Source organism: Oncorhynchus mykiss, chromosome 7 (genome assembly GCF_057628025.1).
Source record: "Oncorhynchus mykiss isolate SJ-2025 chromosome 7, ASM5762802v1, whole genome shotgun sequence".
NCBI lineage: Eukaryota > Metazoa > Chordata > Actinopteri > Salmoniformes > Salmonidae > Oncorhynchus > Oncorhynchus mykiss.
The window spans coordinates 28828330-28849743 of record NC_143028.1 but is presented as its reverse complement, the minus strand read 5'-3'; the positions used below and the strand labels follow the sequence as shown (position 1 = coordinate 28849743).

At 38.8% G+C, this 21414-nt stretch overlaps 1 pseudogene; it reads right to left on the bottom strand.

Moving 5' to 3' along the window:
• Window positions 1–15906: 15906 nt before the first annotated feature.
• LOC110528946 (odorant receptor 131-2-like) lies at window positions 15907–16869 on the bottom strand (annotated as a pseudogene).
• Window positions 16870–21414: the final 4545 nt, after the last annotated feature.

Below are 21414 nucleotides of genomic sequence, written 5' to 3'. Positions count from 1 at the left end.
AGAGGAATATGTTAGTTAATGTAGAGAAAAAAATAACTTGTATTTTTTTGTCATGAAGTTAATTTACGAAAATCGCTATTTTGCAAGTTATATGACGAGCTAACATTAGCCAGCTAGCTAGTGTTAGGAGAATGAATTTGTAATTTGTGTTGTTTAATGTTTTAGGGACTCCTGAGAAAACCAGCAAACCAGGCTGTCGTCTTGTGAAACAGTGGATGTAAAGAATCTAGCTAGCTAAAGCATTCACTGCAAATTGAATGTACAATTGTGAAAGCTTGCTGTGTACTGTGTAGTGGAGGATAAAAATAACTGTATGCCTATGGATGTGTAGATAGCTACAGTATGTAGCCGATCTGTTATGGATCGTTAGGTTCTGAACTAATATTCATACCAATCCATGAACCTCAGCTAGCATAGTTCTTGTATCAACTTAAAGTCTGAATGGCATTAATGAAGCCTATGGATAGAGTAGAATATAATAACTTTATTGTGTCAAGGGTGCAAGTCCTATATATAAATGTGCTGTAGTTATTTCCACGCATGAGATTCCCACATTGTAGCCTGTACATTGAATATATACACTGATCATGGCAATAAAGGTGCGGTTCAGGTATGAATCTCTGAGACATTCTTTTTCAGTCATATCAAACTCCATTATTTGAATGATGCTGTGTCTGCATGTACAGTGGGGCAAAATAGTATTTAGTCAGCCACCAATTGTGCAAGTTCTCCCACTTAAAAAGATGAGAGATGCCTGTAAATTATGGTGGAAAATAAGTATTTGGTCAATAACAAAAGTTTATCTCAATACTTTGTTATATACCCTTTGTTGGCAATGACTGAGGTCAAACGTTTTCTGTAAGTCTTCACAAGGTTTTCACAGACTGCTGCTGGTATTTTGGCCCATTCCTCCATGCAGATCTCCTCTAGAGCAGTGATGTTTTGGGGCTGTTGCTGGGCAACACGGACTTTCAACTCCCTCCAAAGATTTTCTATGGGGTTGAGATCTGGAGACTGGCTAGGCCACTCCAGGACCTTGAAATGCTTCTTACGAAGCCACTCCTTCGTTGCCCGGGCGGTGTGTCTGGGATCATTGTCATGATGAAAGACCCAGCCACGTTTCATCTTCAATGCCCTTGCTGATGGAAGGAGGTTTTCACTCAAAATCTCTCGATACATGGCCCCATTCATTCTTTCCTTTACACGGATCAGTCGCCCTGGTCCCTTTGCAGAAAAACAGCCCCAAAGCATGATGTTTCCACCCCCATGCTTCACAGTAGGTATGGTGTTCTTTGGATGCAACTCAGCATTCTTTGTCCTCCAAACACGACGAGTTGAGTTTTTACCAAAAAGTTATATTTTGGTTTCATCTGACCATATGACATTCTCATAATCTTCTTCTGGATCCTCAAATGCTCTCTAGCAAACTTCAGACGGGCCTGGACATGTACTGGCTTAAGCAGGGGGACACGTCTGGCACTGCAGAATTTGAGTCCCTGGCGGCGTAGTGTGTTACTGATGGTAGGCTTTGTTACTTTGGTCCCAGCTCTCTGCGGGTCATTCATTAGGTCCCCCCGTGTGGTTCTAGGATTTTTGCTCACCGTTCTTGTGATCATTTTGACCACACGGGGTGAGATCTTGCGTGGAGCCCCAGATTGGGGGAGATTATCAGTGGCCATTTCCTAATAATTGCTCCCACAGTTGATTTCTTCAATCCAAGCTGCTTACCTATAGCAGATTCAGTCTTCCCAGCCTGGTGCAGGTCTACAATTTTGTTTCTGGTGTCCTTTGACAGCTCTTTGGTCTTGGCCATAGTGGAGTTTGGAGTGTGACTGTTTGAGGTTGTGGACAGGTGTCTTTTATACTGATAACAAGTTCAAACAGGTGCCATTAATACAGGTAACGAGTGGAGGACAGAGGAGCCTCTTAAAGAAGAAGTTACAGGTCTGTGAGAGCCAGAAATCTTGCTTGTTTGTAGGTGACCAAATACTTATTTTCCACCATAATTTGAAAATAAATTCATAAAAAATCCTACTATGTGATTTTCTGGATTTTTTCTTCTCATTTTGTCTGTCATAGTTGAAGTGTACATATGATGAAAATTACCTCTCTCATCTTTCTAAGTGGGAGAACATGCACAATTGGTGGCTGACTAAATACTTTTTTGTCACACTGTATGTATTACAATAACACACTTCAACAGTGTTTACCACTCCCGCTTCTGGGTCATCAATGATTACATATTGTAACTATGCAATAGACTAGAAGCATGATTGATTTGTAATTCATATACAGTATACAGAAAAAAACTATGCATATCTAACTCCCTTCATCTGCATTAATCTGAGGACACAGGATAGTATTTCAATGAGATACTTAATTTCAACCAGTGGAGAATGTGAAACGCTTTATTGAAAGAAGTTCATTATCCAGGTGTTATAAATACATAAATGCATTATAATTATGATAATTGTAATATTATAAATACAAGTTTAATCTGTATTTCAATGCACATATATGCGCATTATATAATGAGGAAGAAAGACGAGGTGGGGCGAGAGGTGTAGAAGACAGAAAGGGAAAGAGGTAAGAACAGAGGCAGACAGCATATGATTCATGAATTACAGTGCTACCCTAATATTTTCTTAGTTCATCACAATTGTGGTGTCTCCTAAGGAGCCTTGGGCCCCCAGTTGGCCCGAAGGTTATCTTAAGAGCGGGTGAGGTGGTGATTAAGGGACTGGATTCCTCTCTCACATCAAAACATACCTGCAGATGAGAGAGCATGATTAAGCCTTGTTCTTTGTATTCTAACACGGTCAGTCATCTTAAATCAGGAGGTAAAATGTAAATCTGACCTTGGATATTTAACTCTGGGACTACTACATCTCTGTCTGTATTTCAATGTAAAGCATCTCTTTAATAATACTCCTGTTTACCCGACCAAGTGACATCTCACCTATGATCATGTTGTGTGTTTGTGGTCTCACCTGGTGTCCACACTAAGTGGCTACAGAATAGTTTATGCTGAAAAACAGACACATGAGGACAAACAATTGAAGATAATGTCAATAGAATATACTGTATGTGATGCAGACACCTGTTGGAGTGTACCTGAAGCATTTAAATATAGAGTGCTATGTGTCTCACCACTTGGTTATTGCAAGGCTAACTCCCAGGGAAATCATAACTTGGCAGCAACAGATAGTCCAATGAAAATGGCTGTGTTTATGTGGTGTAAATCTGAAAATTAGCAGCTGACATCTTAAGTTTTTTTTTATGAATGCATGTGAGACAGGTTCCATATACAACAAGACAGGCAGAGATGGAGAAAAATAACACAGAACAGTTTAATTACCTCTGGTTATGGACACTTTGCCAGCAATAAAGCTTCCACTGCCTGTTCCTCAGACAATGAACATCTGGCATTATCTACATTTTCTACCCCTTGGTCAGCTCGCTCTCTGAAAGTAAAGAAAACAGCTTATTTTTTATAGATATGAAAACAATAACTGAGACTGTTCAATCTAAAGCAGCAGATGTCATTTTTAGGATACCTCAATACAGCCCAGTGCTGCTTACCTGAGATGCCATCTTCGTAGGTGTCTTCTTTGACTTCCTTTGTGTTGGAAAAAAGTTGCTTTCAGAATAAATATTTCTGATTGAAAATAAAAAAGGTTTTGCTCTTGACCAAAAGACACAAATGTACCTCCATAGCATATAACAATTTGCCTGTGAATAACCACACCTTCATACAAAAGTGCTACTGTATGCAGAATTCTTGAAGCACAACCGAAGATGCTGCCATATCCTGCCAGCATGCCCACAAGCGAGACACTCAGGAGCAGAATGATGATGCGTGGAAGAGGGAAAGGAATGAGATGGGAAAAGCACTTTGTTGAAAGTTGGGGAGGAGGGCTAATATCTGAACAATAGACTATTCAACCTTTACTAAAGAATAGTCTAATAGCCGAGCTAGGTGTGAAACCCCCCTCACTCTTATCACAGACCAGATTTGCCCTAACGACCAAGGGGTAGCTTGCTACTCAGTGTAATAAAGCAATGACTTTTCAAATAAGTTACCTTACACGTTATGTTGGCTGACAATTTGTTACGATCCACATAGCATATCATTACAGCAGTATGTACCGGTATGTTAGCTAGCTACCTAACGTTAGCAGTTATACATCAAACTTGCCAGTATATTAACTATAGGCTATCTAAAAACCCAACATTTATTGACTTGATTATTCTCTGCATTCTTAGCTTAGCTAAATTGTATAGTCGTTGTGCTTTCTCAATGGACATTTGGGTGCTTTCGTAAATTCGCACAATAGAACGAGTCAAAATTAACCCAAGGCTGAAAACGGCTTCAGAACGTTGGCTAAACTGGAACACTAGCGCAAGCCCATAGCAAATTAATGGAATCGAACATTCGCAGAGCCTATTTTGACTGGAATTCCATAAAAAATGTATCCTTTTTATTTTACCACTACAATCTGTTTGTCGGACGAAACTGGAAAACAACTACTTGCACAGAAAGTAAACATCCGCACCTTGATGGTGTCAACTGTGCTTATGTCTGCTTAATGAAAAAGTAATACAAATAAATAAAAACTTCTAATCTAGTAATAAAAAAATAAAAACTTATATTTCTGGTCTAGCGATCGATGACAAACAAGCTCGCTGCCCATACTTACACAATTACAAAGAGGAGATTCTCCTGATTAAAATGGTGCCCGTGTAACAGTTTTTCTTCTGTCCCTCTCCCTGGGCTTGAACCAGGGACCTTCTGCACACAGACAACAGCCACCCTTGAAGCATCGTTACCCATCACTCCACAAAAGCCCAACTCTTACAGAGCAAGGGGAACAACTACTTCCAGGTCTCAGAGCGAGTGATGTCACCGAATGAACCGCTGTTAGCGCACACCCCGCTAACCAACGAGCCATTTCACACCGGTTACACCCGACTTGAAAAAATCTAAATATACACATTGCAATATATTTGGCGAAATAGACAGACATGCCTATATTTCCCCATAGGAAACAATGGAAAGACTGCAGAGTTCCAATATTATTTTTGTTGTTTACATTTTCTTGTTTACAGTTTAACTACACTGCTCAAAAAAATAAAGGGAACACTAAAATAACACATCCTAGATATGAATGAATGAAATATTCTTATTAAATACTTTTTTCTTTACATAGTTGAATGTGCTGACAACAAAATCACACAAACATTATCAAAGGAAATAAAATGTATCAACCCATGGAGGTGTGGATTTGGAGTAGGCAGCAGAACGCTCTCCACGGCGTCTCCAGACTCTGTCACGTCTGTCACATGTGCTCAGTGTGAACCTGCTTTCATCTGTGAAGAGCACAGGGCGCCAGTGGCGAATTTGCCAATCTTGCTGTTCTCTGGCAAATGCCAAACGTCCTGCACGGTGTTGGGCTGTAAGCACAACCCCCACCTGTGGACGTCGGGCCCTTATACCACCCTCATGGAGTCTGTTTCTGACCGTTTGAGCAGACACATGCACATTTGTGGCCTGCTGGAGGTCATTTTGCAGGGATCTGGCAGTGCTCCTCCTTGCACAAAGGCGGAGGTAGCGGTCCTGCTGCTGGACACTACGCTGACAGACACAGAAAGCCCTCTTGCCACAGCTCGCATTGATGTGCCATCCTGGATGAGCTGCACTACCTGAGCCACTTGTGTTGGTTGTAGACTCCGTCTCATGCTACCACTAGAGTGAAACCACCGCCAGAATTCAAAAGTGACCAAAACATCAGCCAGGAAGCATAGGAACTGAGAAGTGGTCTATGGTCACCACCTGCAGAACCACTCCTTTATTGGGGGTGTCTTGCTAATTGCCTATAATTTCCACCTGTTGTCTATTCCATTTGCACAACAGCATGTGAAATGTATTGTCAATCAGTGTTGCTTCCTAAGTGGACAGTTTGATTTCACAGAAGTGTGATTGACTTGGAGTTACATTGTGTTGTTTAAGTGTTCCCTTTATTTTTTGAGCAGTGTATAAAACAACGTGAGCAGGTCTCATTCGCAACAATAGCGAAGCAGGCATTATGACATTGAACAATAAGCTGGAAATAGAACGTTCGTATGGCGAGTTGGTGCTACTGTGCTCAATAGAACTAATAGGAGCTGGCAGGGTGAAAAATGCAAAAAAATAAGGCCTGTTTTTTTGCGATTACTTCAAAACGACGGCAAGCAGCTGGGAAATATGGTCATATTATGAAACTGGGCTCCAAGGCGGATGCAATGAACTAGTTTTTATCATAATGTAATGTGTCCAGCCTACTATTTACACAGATTTCAGAGCACTCTCGTTTGAGTGTACCAGAGCGCAGAATAATTACTTTACGAGCCTCAACACCCGTTGAATATGTCAGTAAATGGAAAAGAAACTTAATTAAATTGTTTCCAGCAGCACATTTAGAGTCACCCACGCTCTGGTTAACACGAAAACTGCCTTACCAGCTCTGCTAGGGCGAGTAAAATGGTCAGAGTTGTCTCATTTCTGTCTGGAAGTAGCTAGCCAACGTTAGCTTGGGTGCTTGACTGCCGTTGTAAGGCCAGAATGCTCAAATCAACCCTGCTCATCGTCCGGAACGTCCAGTGTGCGCTCCGAGAGTAAAACGGTCTGAATTTAGAAACTGACAATTTTTATCTGAATGGAAACACCATAATATTAATCAAATTAATTAAGCCAAATATCTTTAAAGGAGGAACCACTGTATGTGAGTATTCTGTTCATTGACTCCAGCTCAGCGTTCAACACCATAGTGCCCTCCAAGCTCATCACTAAGCTAAGGACCATGGGACTATACCACTGGCGTAGCACACACCCACGCAAGGCGCGGGAGACCACGAGAACATGTGTTAAATAGCAGCAAATTCTTGAAATTCGGGATCATCCTTGTCCAGCAGGGAAACATAATTTTTATAGTAAAAAAATTATTTTGTTGCATTATTTGAGCTTAAAATGTACTTTCAGGGGAATTTTATAATTCCAACACCATCATTGAGTTTGCTGACGACATGATGTTGGTAGGCCTGATTACTGATGATGATGAGACAGCCTATAGGGAGGAGTGTGGTGCCGGACAACAACCTCTCCTTCAATTTCAACAAAACAAAGGAACTGATTGTGGACTACAGGAAACGGAGGGCCGAGCACGCCCCCCATTTTTATCGATGGGGATGTAGTGGAGCGGGCCGAGAGCTTCAAGTTTCTCAGTGTCCACATCACTAAGGATCTATCATGGTCCACACACATCATCACAGTTGTGAAGAGGGTACGACAACACTCCTTCCCCCTCAGGTGGCTGAAAAGATTTGTCATGGGCCTTCAGATCCACAAAAAGTTATACAGCTGCACCATTGAGACCATCTTGACTGGCTGCATCACCGCTTGGTATAGCAACTGCTTGATATCCGACCGCACGGCGATACAGAGGGTAGTGCATACGGCCCAGTACATCACTGGGGTAGAGATCCCTGCCATCCAGGACCTCTATACCAGGCCCCCAGAAATGTCAAAGACTCCAGCCACCCAAGTCATTGACAGTTCTCTCTGCGGTACCGATGCACCAAGTCTGGAACCAACAGGACCCTGAACAGCTTCTACTCCCAAGCCATAAGACTGCTTAGTGGTTAGTTAAATAGTTAACCAAACAGCTACCCGGACTATCTACATTGAACCTTTTTCACTAACTTCTTTTGACTCATCACATACGCTGCTGCTACTGTTTGTTATCTATCCTGTTGCTTAGTCACTTTATTTCTAGTTATATGTACTGTACATTTGGAAAGTATTCAGACCCCATGTAACGTTACACACAATACAACCATTATAACTAAGCAAAAACAGGGTTTTGCTAATTTATTAAAACTTCTTATGGATAGGCGGGAAAGTCGCGTCCCACTTGGGCAAAAACAGGGAAAATGCAGCGCGGCAAATAAAAAAAAATTATATAAAAATCTAACTTTCATTAAATCACACATGTAAGACACTCAATTAAAATTACACTCGTTGTGAATCCAGCCAACATGTCATATTTTAAAAAGGCTTTTCGGCAAAAGCATAAGAATCTATTATCTGATGATAGCACAACCAGTAAACAAAGAGGGTAGCATATTTCAACCCTGCAAGCGCTACACAAAACTTAGAAAAAAAATATAGAACATGCATTACCTTTGACGAGCTTCTTTTGTTGGCACTCCAATATGTCCTATAAACATCACAATTGGTCCTTTTGTTCGATTAATTCCGTCCATATATATATCCAAATGTCAATTTATAAAGTGCGTTTGATCCAGAAAAAAACATCTTCCAAAAAACACAACGTCACTACAAAATATTTCAAAAGTTGCCTATTAACATTGCCAAAATATTTCAAACTACTTTTGTAATACAACTTTAGGTATTTTTAAACGTTAATAATCGATCAAATTGTAGACGGGTCTATCTGTGTTCAATACAACAAATCAACGCTACTTTTCACGTCTTGCGCAACTCTCAACAGTGTTACCCAGTTCCTAGTTGGCCGACTTCTTCATTGCACAAATGAATAACCTCAACCAAATTCCAAAGACTGGTGACAAAAACCAGTTCCTAAGAAATATTGTTTGCCAATGAGAACTCACTGAACAGACAGAGACCTACATTTTTTTAAATTCTGAACGGTTAGTCCTCGGAGTTTTGCCTGCTACATAAGTTCTGTTATACTCACAGTTTTAGAAACTTCAGAGTGTTTTCTATCCAAATCTACTAATAATATGCATATCTTATATTCTTGGCATGAGTAGCAGGAAGTTGAAATTGGGCACGCTATTTATCCAAAAGTGAAAATGCTGCCCCCTATCCCCCAGGTTATTAACAATAAAAAATGGAAATATTACATTAACATCAGTATTCAAACCCTTTACTCAGTACTTTGTTGAAGCACCTTTGGCAGTGATTACATACTTGAGTCTTCTTGGGTATGACGCTACAAGCTTGGCACATCTGTATTTGGGGACTTTCTCCCATTCTTCTCAGCAGATCCTCTCAAGCTCTGTCAGATTGCATGGGGAGCATTTGATGCACAGCTTTTTTTAGGTCTCTTCAGAGATGGTCGATCGGGTTTAATTCCGGGCTCTGGCTGGGTCACTCAAGGACATTCAGAGACTTGTCCCGAAGCCACTCCTGCGTTGTCTTGCCTGTGTGCTTAGGGTTGTTTTCCTTGGAACGTGAATGTTTGCCCCGGTCGGAGGTCCTGAGCGCTCTGGAGCAGGATTTCATCAAGGATCTTTCTGTACTTTAATCTGTTCATCTTTGCCCTGATCCTGACTTGTCTCCCAGTCCCTGTCGCTAAAAAACATCCACACAGCATGATGCTGCCACCACCATGCTTCACGGTAGGGATGGTACCAGGTTTCCTCCAGACGTGATGCTTGGCATTCCGGCAAAATAGTTGATTTAATTAGAACAGGGAATCTTGTTTCTCATGATCTGAGAGTCCTTTAAGTGCCTTTTGGAAAACTCCAAGCGGGCTTTCATGTACCTTTTACTGAGGAGTGGCTTCCGTCTGGCCACTCTACCATAAGGGCCTGATTGGTGGAGTGCTGCAAGAGATGGTTGTCCTCCTGTAAGGTTCTCCCATCTCTGGAGCTCTGTCAGTGACCATCGGGTTCTTGGTCTCATACTTACACTACCGTTCCAAAGTTTGGGGTAACTTAGAATTGTCCTTGTTTTTGAAAGAAAAGCACATTTTTGGTCCATTAAAAAGAAATACAATGTAGACATTGGTAATGTTGTAAATTACTATTGTAGCTGGAAACGGCTGTTTTTTAATGGAATATCTACATAGGCGTAGAGAGGCCCATTATCAGCAACCATCACTCCTCTGTTCCAATGGCACGTTATGTTAGCTAATCCAAGTTTATCATTTTAAAAGGCTAATTGATCATTAGAAAACCCTTTTGCAATTATGTTAGCACAGCTGAAAACTGTTGCTCTGATTAATGATTAATTTTTTAAAACCTGTAATCGAACCGACAAATGCTGATACTCCAGATACTCAACTAGTCTAAAGAAGGCTAGTTTTGTTGCTTCATTAATCAGAGCAACAGTTTTCAGCTGTGCTAACATAATTGCAAAAGGGTTTTCTAATGATCAATTAGCCTTTTAAAATTATAAACTTGTATTAGCTAACACAACGTGCCATTGGAACACAAGAGTGATGGTGGTTGATAATGGGCCTCTGTATGTAGATATTCCATAAAAAAAATCTGGAATAGTCATTTACAACATTTGCAATGTCTACACTGTATTTCTGATCAATTTGATGTTATTTTAATGGACCAAAAAATATGCTTTTCTTTCAAAAACAAGGACATTTCTAAGTGACCCCAAACTTTTGTATGGTAGTGTACGTAAATAAGATATTTCTGTTTTTAATTTTTAATACATTTGCAGACGTTTTCGCTTTGTCATTATGGGGTATTATGTGTATATTGATGATTTACATTAAAAAAAAATCATTTTAAGAATAAGACTGTAACTTAACAAAATGTGTAAAAAGTACAAGGGGTCTGAATACTTTCCGAATGTAATGTACCTCAATTACCTTGTATCACTGTACAATGCAGATCGACTCGGTACTGTTACCCCATTCATATAGTCAAGTTGTCATTACTCAATGTGTATTTATTATATTTTTTATTATTACATGGTATTACTTTTCTATGATTTCTCTATTTCCTTTCTCTCTGCATTGTTGAAGTCTGCAATCATTTCAATGTTAAAACCTCTTTGGGATAGGGGGCAGCATTTTCACTTTTGGATAAATAGCATGCCTAATTTCAACTTCCTGCTACTCATGCCAAGAATATAAGATGTGCATATTATTAGTAGATTTGGATAGAAAACACTGAAGTTTCTAAAACTGTTTGAATCATGTCTGTGAGTATAACATAACTTATGTAGCAGGCAAAACCCAGAGGACTAACCATTCAGAATTATTTATTTTTGAGGTCACTGTCTGTTCAATGTGTTCTCATGGGGAAACAATATTTCTGAGGCACTTGTTTGCAGTTCCTACTGCTTCCACTGGATGTCACCAGTCTTTTCGAATTTGGTTGAGGTTATTTCTTTGTGCAATGAAGAAGTACGGCCATCTTGAAAAAGGGTAACGCTGTTGAGAGTTGGGCAAGACTTGAAAAGTAGCGTTAGTTTCCTCTCATCCTCTATTGAAAAAAGATAGACCCGAATTCAATTTGATCGATTAACGTTTAAAAATACCTAAAGTTGTATTACAAAAGTATTTTGAAATGTTTTGGCATAGATACAGGTAACTTTTGAGATATTTTGTAGTGACATTGCTCAAAATTGGAAGCTGTTTTTTTCTGGATCAAACGTGCCAAATAAATTGACATTTTGGATATATATGGACGGAATTAATCGAACAAAAGGACCATTTGTGATGTTTATGGGACATATTGGAATGCCAACAAAAGAAGCTGGTCAAAGGTAAGGCATGATTTATATTTTATTCCTGCAGGGTTGAAATATTATTTCTCTCTTTGTTTACTGCTGTGCTATCATCAGATGATAGCTTCTTATGCTTTCGCCGAAAATCCTTTTTGAAATCTGACATGCTGACCGGATTCACAACAAGTGTAGCTTTAATTTGCTATCTTGCATGTGTGATTTAATGAACGTTTGAATTTTATAGAACTTTATTTGAATCTGGCGCTCTGCATTTTCCCTGGCAATTGGCCAAGTGGGACATTTGCGTCCCCCTATCCCAGAGAGGTTATTAATCTACACCTGTTGTTTGCGAAGCATGAGCCAAATAAAATTGTATTTGATTTTAATTTCAATTTAGACTTTAAGCCAAGATCAAATTGAATATTTTTGCTCTGTTTTAAAACCATATTTAAAATTAGATTAGGGATTAATGCTAAACTGCCACTGGACGAGGTTTAAGTTGATCAAATGTCAGTGTATGTGCTGTATTTTGGGTGTGATTATCCATTTTAGCTCCTGTGGCTACATTATTTGTAAAAGTAAAAAGTCACCTTCCCCCCTACATTAATTACAAACCCCCTACATTAATTACAAACCAAAACTAATTTGACCAAAAAGTGCCCTTAGTTGTATCTTTTAGCTTGAAGTACAACCTGGCAAAGTGACCAGTTTCCCTAGAATTAGAATGAGAACATATTGCTATGAAATCATTATGACAGATGTAACTAATCATAGTTCAAAGATTTAACCTCAGATGAACTAATCCAGGTTTAAAATTAAGTGGTGGAACACATCTCTGATTTATTTTAACCATGTTGGTGCACACTTACAGCTTTTATTCAGGCTATACACTTGGAAAGTTACACACATCTTGTTGTTTCAAGACCATTTTGAATTTAATTAAGCCAAACACAAATGCGATCTTTGTCCAAACTTGACACACACATGGTCTATGCAATTCATGTGCTCTCTTAAAATGCGACTTCACTGATTAAATGACAAGTGCGGCTCTTGTGGGGATTGCCAGGTGCATTTAAAAATTGTTGATGTATAATTTGGAAGACGGCTCTCAGTTTAAAATCACTGCACTTGAAATGTCAGTTTACAGACAGAGATTCATAGACAATCTGAAGTAGGTTAATCATAGGTAATGTAATTTGTTGCCTTATAAAATCAAAAATAATGTCAAAGGCTAAAAAGCATTCTGTTGGTGGCATTTGAATATAAACTATCAAATAACTTTTATTCTAGACACTTCCCCCCTACATTAATTACAAACCAATATGAAGAGCATGCAGACCTGTCAACAGGACTATCATTCGATATTTGTACAAAAAATATGCTACGAGACTAATAGAAAGATGAAGTTAAAACAAAACAGAAAAATGACAAACTCACCTTAAGATAATTTTGTTCTTCTTTTCTGTTTTGTCCCGAAATAACTGAATATAGTCTCTATCCCATGTTAAGTTTGAGAGGCTGTCACTGGCTGAATCTTTATACAGTTCAGTCTTAACTCATGCTTTAGGTCTACTAACAATACCATGAAGTTTTTGTTCTTTTGATAGGCATCGGCATAACTAAATTCAGCACTTTCTCCACTTCAGCAAAGCTATTGTTACTGTAACACCACTCGTACTGTATCTCATCTTCTCTTACACTTGTGATTGCATACCATCGTCATTTCACGGTACTTTCCGTGTGGATGTTATCTCGCGACAAGTAACCGCACATCTCTCTCCAAGGATACATCAGCCTCCTCGCGCCTGTCTTGAGGTATGGAAGTGCAATCCTGCATCCTTGGGACGTCCCTACCGTGAACCCTAACCTTAACCTCTACCCTAACCATAACCGTTATCTAACCTGAACCTTAACCCTTACCTTAACCATTTTAAATTTCGGTTAAGGTAAGGGTTACAATTGTCAGTGAGACAGACTTGATGTGAAAATAAATAAACGTGTTAGCTCCTGCTGAGGATGATGTCATGCACAACTAGAATAGTCTATTTCTATCATTTTATTTGGTCCTGCTGCACTTATCACTCAAACTTCGAACATTGTTTGAATTGAATGTTATCAAATTCTATTTTTGTGAACATACAATTCTAAATAACAATCTTCAAGATTTAAACACATTTCTTAGAACATTAAAGCTATACTTATTAATGTGTGCATAGTCTACCATCAAAAAGTGGATCCCCAACATGTACAACAAATGTTTATACATTTCATTTTCACATGCAAGTATGCCCTATACTTGATTTAATACATCTTTAGTTCTCAATGAGTGATTTTCCATGAGTGCAAGTTGAGCGATATTACTTTTTTAAACCATTTCAAATGATTGTTTGGGTAATGATAAGGTACACCATTGTAGGCCTATTTATATCATCAAGGAATATACTTAATTATTTGAAATTGCTATAATAATTCAAGCTAAATTGTGTGAAAGATTTTATAGTCTATTACAAGCCCAGTGACCATAAACAATAATTATATTTGTTGGTAATTAGTAGGTTATCTAATGCAATGTTCTTGCCAACATGCTGTGGTAAGACTAGGCACACACTGGTTGAATCAATGTTGTTTCCACATAATTTCAAAAAAATTATGTTGAACCAATGTGGAATAGATGTTGAATTTATGTCCGCGCCCACTGCCCAGTGGGGAATGTCTTGACGCTGACAATGCAGCAATCCAGTAATCCTTACTATGAGTCATTTGTGAATTATCAACATTTAATAGCAACACTACTATGTCTTGATAATGGAATGTAACTGACAATAGCACAGCATAGAGGGGTGTCAAACACACCCCTGTCCTTGAGGGCCACAGTGTCTGCAGATCTGTGTGCATGCTTTAAACATGTGTTCCATTTACACACAGACTCATTTGTAAATATTGATCCAATTAAAATGCAATTAATAAAGTACTATATAACAACATGCTATTACTATGTTGTTACTAAAGTGATTACACCCTTACCGGACAGGTATAAGAGCAACTTAATTAAAAATCAATTCAAATCAAATACATTGTTCAAATACACGTGTTTAGCAGATGTTATTGCGGGTGTAACGAAGTGCTTGTAAATAAGTTGTATTACTATACTATACTATACTACGCTATACTATACTATAGGTATAGTTATCTGGACCCAGATTTAGCCTATTCCTGGGCTGAAAAGCACATTCAGTGGAGGTTTTCTATTGACCATGTTTTTATTTCATGAGTAAAATGTATCTGGGTCCAGGAAACTGGACATGCTGTATACTGTATAGTGGCCCTTGTGCAATGGAATTTGGCACTGTTGCTTTTCTTTTGACAATACCACCATCTGGTGTCCAACAGCCTTACCGGCCTAAATATGGTATTTATACTGCAGGTACAATCTGTACAATGCAATATATGTGAAGATAGATATGTTCCCAGAATTATTATCAAACGAGAGCATCTTAAGACCCGGCTAGTCATTTGAGTGCGCTCTGATTTCTAAAGTAATTGCAATGTAGCAACAAGTGTTTTCTGTATACATAAACTCTATACTGTATCATGTTACACATGAATATGAAACTCCAGACATTGTACTGTGCTGAATATAAGAATGAGTATTTAACATCAGGCTAAATTTCCAAGATATTAGGTGTGTTCACTCTGGTTATCTACTCCGATTTCAGAGCACTCTGGTCTGAGTGTGTCAGAGCGCAGAATAACTGATGAATTTACAAACGAGCAACACCCGCTGAATATGACCGGTGTCAGTAAATGTCTGCAAAAAAGGTAATTCAACTATTGCCAGCAGCTCAGTTACAGTCACTAACGCTCTAGGGGTGTGTTCGTAAATTCAATCTGGAATGCTAGAGTACACTCAGAGTGCACTCTGGGCATTCGTGAATTCGTGAATTCAGAGGGTTGTCAGATTACACCAAGATGCTCAAACTTCTTGAGAGGTTGCAAGGTGTTCTACCAATGTCATTTCAATATTGTAGCGAATTCAGGTGGTAGCCCCAACTGGGACTCAAACTCATGTCCAGCAACTGTCAACCCAACACCTTCCGCCAAGAGATCCAAACCCCTTGATGAGGTCGCTAGGTGTTGGGCTAAGGTTGCTACAATATTGAGTATGTAACAGAAAATAACAGAGGAGACTAGTTAGTAATTCACAAAGACCAAGGTGCAAGCACAGAATTATAATTAGATTATATTTTTATGGTTTCAAGCAGAGTGATGATATCAGTGGGTCCAGTGATGACCCCAGATGAGGGCGATGAAAATGCAGGTCCTGTGCAGATCAACACTTCAATACACAGTTGACACATCCAGCCCATTCTGATTTAAATTATATGATTATGAACAGGTTACAATTTACCCTACCGCTTTTTTGAATTCACTTGAACTTCAGTGGGCTTTATTTGGATATCATATTGTTTGCATGAATAGTAAACTCTCATATACTTGGCAAATTTCTGATCTCTTAAACCGTAAATCACTGGGCTTAAGAGACGTGGCAAAACATTGGTGAAAAGGAAATTTGAGAACAGAATGGTTGTTCGCTTATTTGGGAAGAGAGACAAGAGAATCATATTGGTTAGGGGCGTGATATACCCCAGCATGCAGAACAGAAGCTGAACCCCATGTAACAATATTGTGTTACGAGCATTTCGAGCCGACGCTGGGTCTGTTATGGCAGCTTTTGCAGCAAAAAGGACCTTAAAATAAGTAACGAACAATGTCAGAAATACAAATGACAGGTTAACAATATGGACCGCCGTGGATGTAGCCTCATGATATGGGGAACCATAAACAGCATTGTTATAACATAGAACGCCTGTGGAAAAAATTGTGAATGGTTTAGTAGCTAGCACAATGATGATGTCACTGAGTGCAGGGATGACTGCCACACTCCAGATGAGGCAGATGAGGATGTAGGTCCTACGCACTGTACAGATCTGAATATGATGCAGGGGCTTACAGACAGCAATGTAGCGCTCTATGGCCATGCCTGCTAAGTTCAATGGACTGTTTCTATTGGTTGTGCTTGTGATTACAAGCATCATACAGCAAACAAACATATTCAGGCCATATGGAAGCACATATGTTATAACCTGTAGCATCACTGCAAAAGACAGCATAATCATGTCGTTGATCACCAGGTGAATGTATAGAATATACCTTGGGTCACTGTAGAAGACATGACTCTTGAAGAAAATATACACAAAGGTTCCATTGATGTAGTTGATGATTACACCCAGGGCAATTGTTGTGAAGTTTTTAATGAAAGCGTCATTGAAGTTATCCATTGCTCTGCTGTTGTTCATCATTCAGTTGTTCATGAAAGCAATGTTGAATTGATTTCGGCCTTTGGTGAAGTTCATTACTCGTTGACTATCAAGAAGTACTTAGACAGTACCTGACAAAGAAAAACAAATATTATTCAGAGTTTCAGACAATCCCCATAAGCAGAGATATTATTACAGGGATAGCTTAAACTTGATATACTGTACAATGAAAAAGGTAACAATGAGCCTTACTGTTTTTCTTGGGACTGAGCTGGCTATGACTACAAATTAACACACCTAGCTAGCTTAAAGTATGGTATTAGTGCGGAATTATAGTGTACATGTCATTTTGAGTTTCTGCTTGTCATCAAGTCATTGTAACACTAATAGGAGAAAAGTTGTTGTAATATTCTTGTCAGTAGCTAGGTTTCCATCCAGTTGGTGACAGATTTCCATCAAATGCACCTGTTGCGGATAAAAGGCTGTTTGTGGTGATGTAGTGCACATAAAAATAAAGAACACAAGTTTCCATCACATTTTAACTCTACTGATGGTTTTGTTCCCATGTTTTGCGATGTACCCACTCTGGTCTTGGCACATGCCAGCCAGGAGCTGGCATATACAGTGAGGTTAGGATAGCCTACATGATTAGATTATTATGGACAAAGATTATTAAGGCAGCCAAGCATCGATCATCATGTATCCAGAATAAGACCATCAAATTATTGCAAAGGTGCATTAATCAATGTATGCACTTTCACTACCTTGTGGAGTTCATCATAAAATGTATTTCATCTGTAGCCTAATAAACTGCGTTCTTTCCCGCGTGGTAGTGGAAGTACCACACTATATCTCGTGACTCCAAGATTACTTTGATATAATGGTTATTATATCAGTATTTGCTCATAAAGGCATTTCCATTGCAATTTTTCACATAATTTATTTTACAGACACAAAAAGAACCCACTTTATCTAATTGATTTTGTTTTGTCGACATTTGGAAAGTTTACCGACAAATTTGATGTTTCCATCAGGCCTGTCTTGAAATTTTATCAGACTTTACTCGAATAAAAAGGTTGGATGGAAACCTGGTTAGTCACATTAATTATTATGTTACAACTAAAACCTGCACAACACACATTAATCTAATGTACTCACTAAGAAATTATAATTATTGTCATTGCTGTCATCTCATCTCATATTTCATCAATTGGAATGATTCGTGATAATTCCATTTAAATTTTTAAGAAGTAATCCGTTGGCCTATGGGCCTATGTTGTTTCGGGGAGTTGCAAGTGAGATTTTCGAATCCCTAGTCTCCATCTGTAATCAGCGTCCACATGATGAGAAAGGCTGTAAAACTTACCACACAATGCCTGTCTGACTAGCCAGTAAATTTGTGAGGCGAAGCTACTGGTTTATATAGATGCATTTTGACACATCTAAGTGAGATGATGTAATCGATTGGGGAGTGAGGAGTCAGTAGAGCGGGAGGGGATGGTGCATGATCATTACAGCCAAAGTCGGTCAACAGCCCAATCCGCCCCTTTGCTTGGTAAACTGAGGGATAGGGCTGGGGAATTGAATTTAAATATATATATCACCTTTATTTAACCAGGTAGGCAAGTTGAGAACAAGTTCTCATTTACAACTGCGACCTGGCCAAGATAAAGCAAAGCAGTTCGACACATATAACAACACAGAGTTACACATGTAGTAAAACAAACATACAGTCAATAATACAGTAGAAAAATAAGTCTACATACAATGTGAGCAAATGAGGTGAGATAAGGGAGGTAAAGGCAATAAATAGGCCATGGTTGCGAAGTAAATACAATATAGCAATTAAAACATTGGAATGGTAGATTTGACAGTAGATGAGTGTGCAAAGTAGAAATACTGGGGTGCAAAGGAGCAAAATAAATAAATACATAAATACAGTAGGGGAAGAGGTAGTTGTTTGGGCTATTTATAGATGGGCTATGTACAGGTGCAGTGATCTGTGAGCTGCTCTGACAGCTGGTGCTTAAAGCTAGTGAGGGAGATAAGTGTTTCCAGTTTCAGAGATTTTTTGTAGTTCGTTCCAGTCATTGGCAGCAGAGAACTGGAAGGCGAGGCGGCCAAAGGAGGAATTGGCATTAGGGGTGACAAGTGAGATATACCTGCTGGAGCGTGATGACCAGCGAGCAGAGATAAGGCGGGACTTTACCTAGCAGGGTCTTGTAGATGACCGGGATGAATGAGGATAGACAGCTTAGAAGACTTGACATGATAGTATTAAACTTATTTGAAATATTGGTAACACTTCCGATGAGTACCCTTTACATAATGCATTATAATCGCATGTATAACACCTTATGAGCTATGCATAATGCATTATAATGCATCTAACTGCACTCATAAAGCACTATAAGCACTATTAGAATGCCGTATGAAACGTTGTTGTAAAGTGTTACATAAAGAGGTATTCTTCCATCATGTTTGGTGCACAAGACAGATTTAAGTGGAAGTTGTGCAGTGGAATGAAAATATACCCATTAATGAGCACATACAGTATAAAGTTGTATTTCCTAATGTGCAGTGAGGTAGCCTAGTGGTTAGAGCGTTGTGCCAGTAACCGAAAGGTGGGATTATGACTGAACGCCTCTATCGTATCCCTGAGTTGACAAGGTAAACCTCTGTTGTTCTGCTCCTGAGCAAGGCAGTTAACCCTCTGTTCCCTGGGTGCTGAAGATGTGGAGGTTGTTTAACTCAGCCTTCTGATTCAGAGGGGTTTGCTTACATGCAGAAGACATATTTCAGTTGTACAACTGACTAGGTATCCCCTTTTCCTACTATATAAATAGTTGAAATTGCTTGCTCAATTAGTGGCAAACTTTCCATGGGGTTGGGGAACCATACAAGGAAAGGATAACTGAAATGGGAATGTAAATACCTGAGGATCAACCACACGTACTGAACAAGAAATTCATCCCCCTGCCATCTCCCTACTGTAAATTTCAAACAAGATTAATACTGTGGGGTAGTGATGGGTCGTATCCGAACAAACAACTCTTTTTGTACGGCACTTTTTGGTGGACATTGGGAATCGAAACAGCTTGTTCATTCATTTAGCTCCCAAATCAGAGAATGTATAGAATTTATCCCAGGAACCCTGTAGAAGATATGACTTTTGAAGAAAGTACACACGAAAGTTACATTAATGTATTTGATGATTATGCCTACAGGGCAGATGTTATGAAGTTTTTGATGAAAGAGTAATTTAAGTGATCCACTTGGCTGTTGTTCATCATTTCAATAGTTTAAATACAGGGCTGGAAAGTGTCATACAATTTGAAATTTTTGTGAACTTTCCTTTTAATCCTTAATAATTTGGCATTAAGCATCGGTGCAGCGTTTATATATCTTTCTAACACTTTTTTAGCATTGTCATCAAATCACATTAACTATGTAATATTGCATAACATTGTGCATTGATAAGAGGTAAGTGTAGCTACTACAACACAGACAAGTCTGTTCTGAAGAGCATTTACTTTGTTCTTGAAAAACTATTTTCTTTCACTGTCCTGGAATAACACAGATGAGACAGAGAGTGCTACTTTATATACAGAGTTACTTTATGTATGATATCATACACCAAAAGGCAAACCCTAAAGACTGGAAAGGGGATGATAAAAACAGGTTAATTACTTAGCAGTAATATAGTGATATAATTATCTGAGCCTTTAAAAAAATATAAAATGTTAATGCTTGTGTGAATTAATCTGATTTGTTATACAGGCATCACATAAATTAGTAGGTCCTGGTTGTTAGTAAACTGTGCATGAAGAAACAAAAATACCTGCAGCCCTGAACACAGTAAGCTGCCTTTAATAGTGGCTTGTTGTCACTAGGAAGGAATACAGTGGTTTTGTTTCTTTATGGATGAATGACATTACATTGTTCCGTGACATTGTTCCATGGTATTGAACCAAATTTGATTAACTGGATCTGTACAAACAATGGTAAAGGATTAGCATTATATTTCAAAGCTTTAAATGGTTTATTAATAAAGACTCAATGACAATGAAAACATAAAGAATGTTGTAGTAAACTTACATTTTAGGTTATGGTAGGGTGACACAGTTGTACTACACCAGGGCTGCCCAAACCTGTTCTATTTAGTTTATCAACCAACTAAATTATTAGAATAAGGTGTGCTAGATTTGGGTTGAAGAGAAAATCTACATAAGGTAGCTCTCTGGGAACCGGGGTTGGGCAGCCCTGTTATTACACTCTCAGGGGATAAATTTAAACATTCTCAAGAATCCAGGGGTAGTTGATATGTCCACTGGAATGCAAGGAAATGTCTCTTAATATTCCTTTTACTCCTTCCGGTTATCATGCCGATTTTGTTGGATCTATAGGTCCGTCTATGAATTTGAGTGGTTACACACACGCACGTACACACACACACACACACACACACACACACACACACACACACACACACACAGTTCTTATTTTATTTACACCCTGTAGGAATGAGTCATTGAGTCATTGAACGTGTTTTTCCAGCAAACAGCATTATGTTACAGTATAAAAACATAATGACAATTT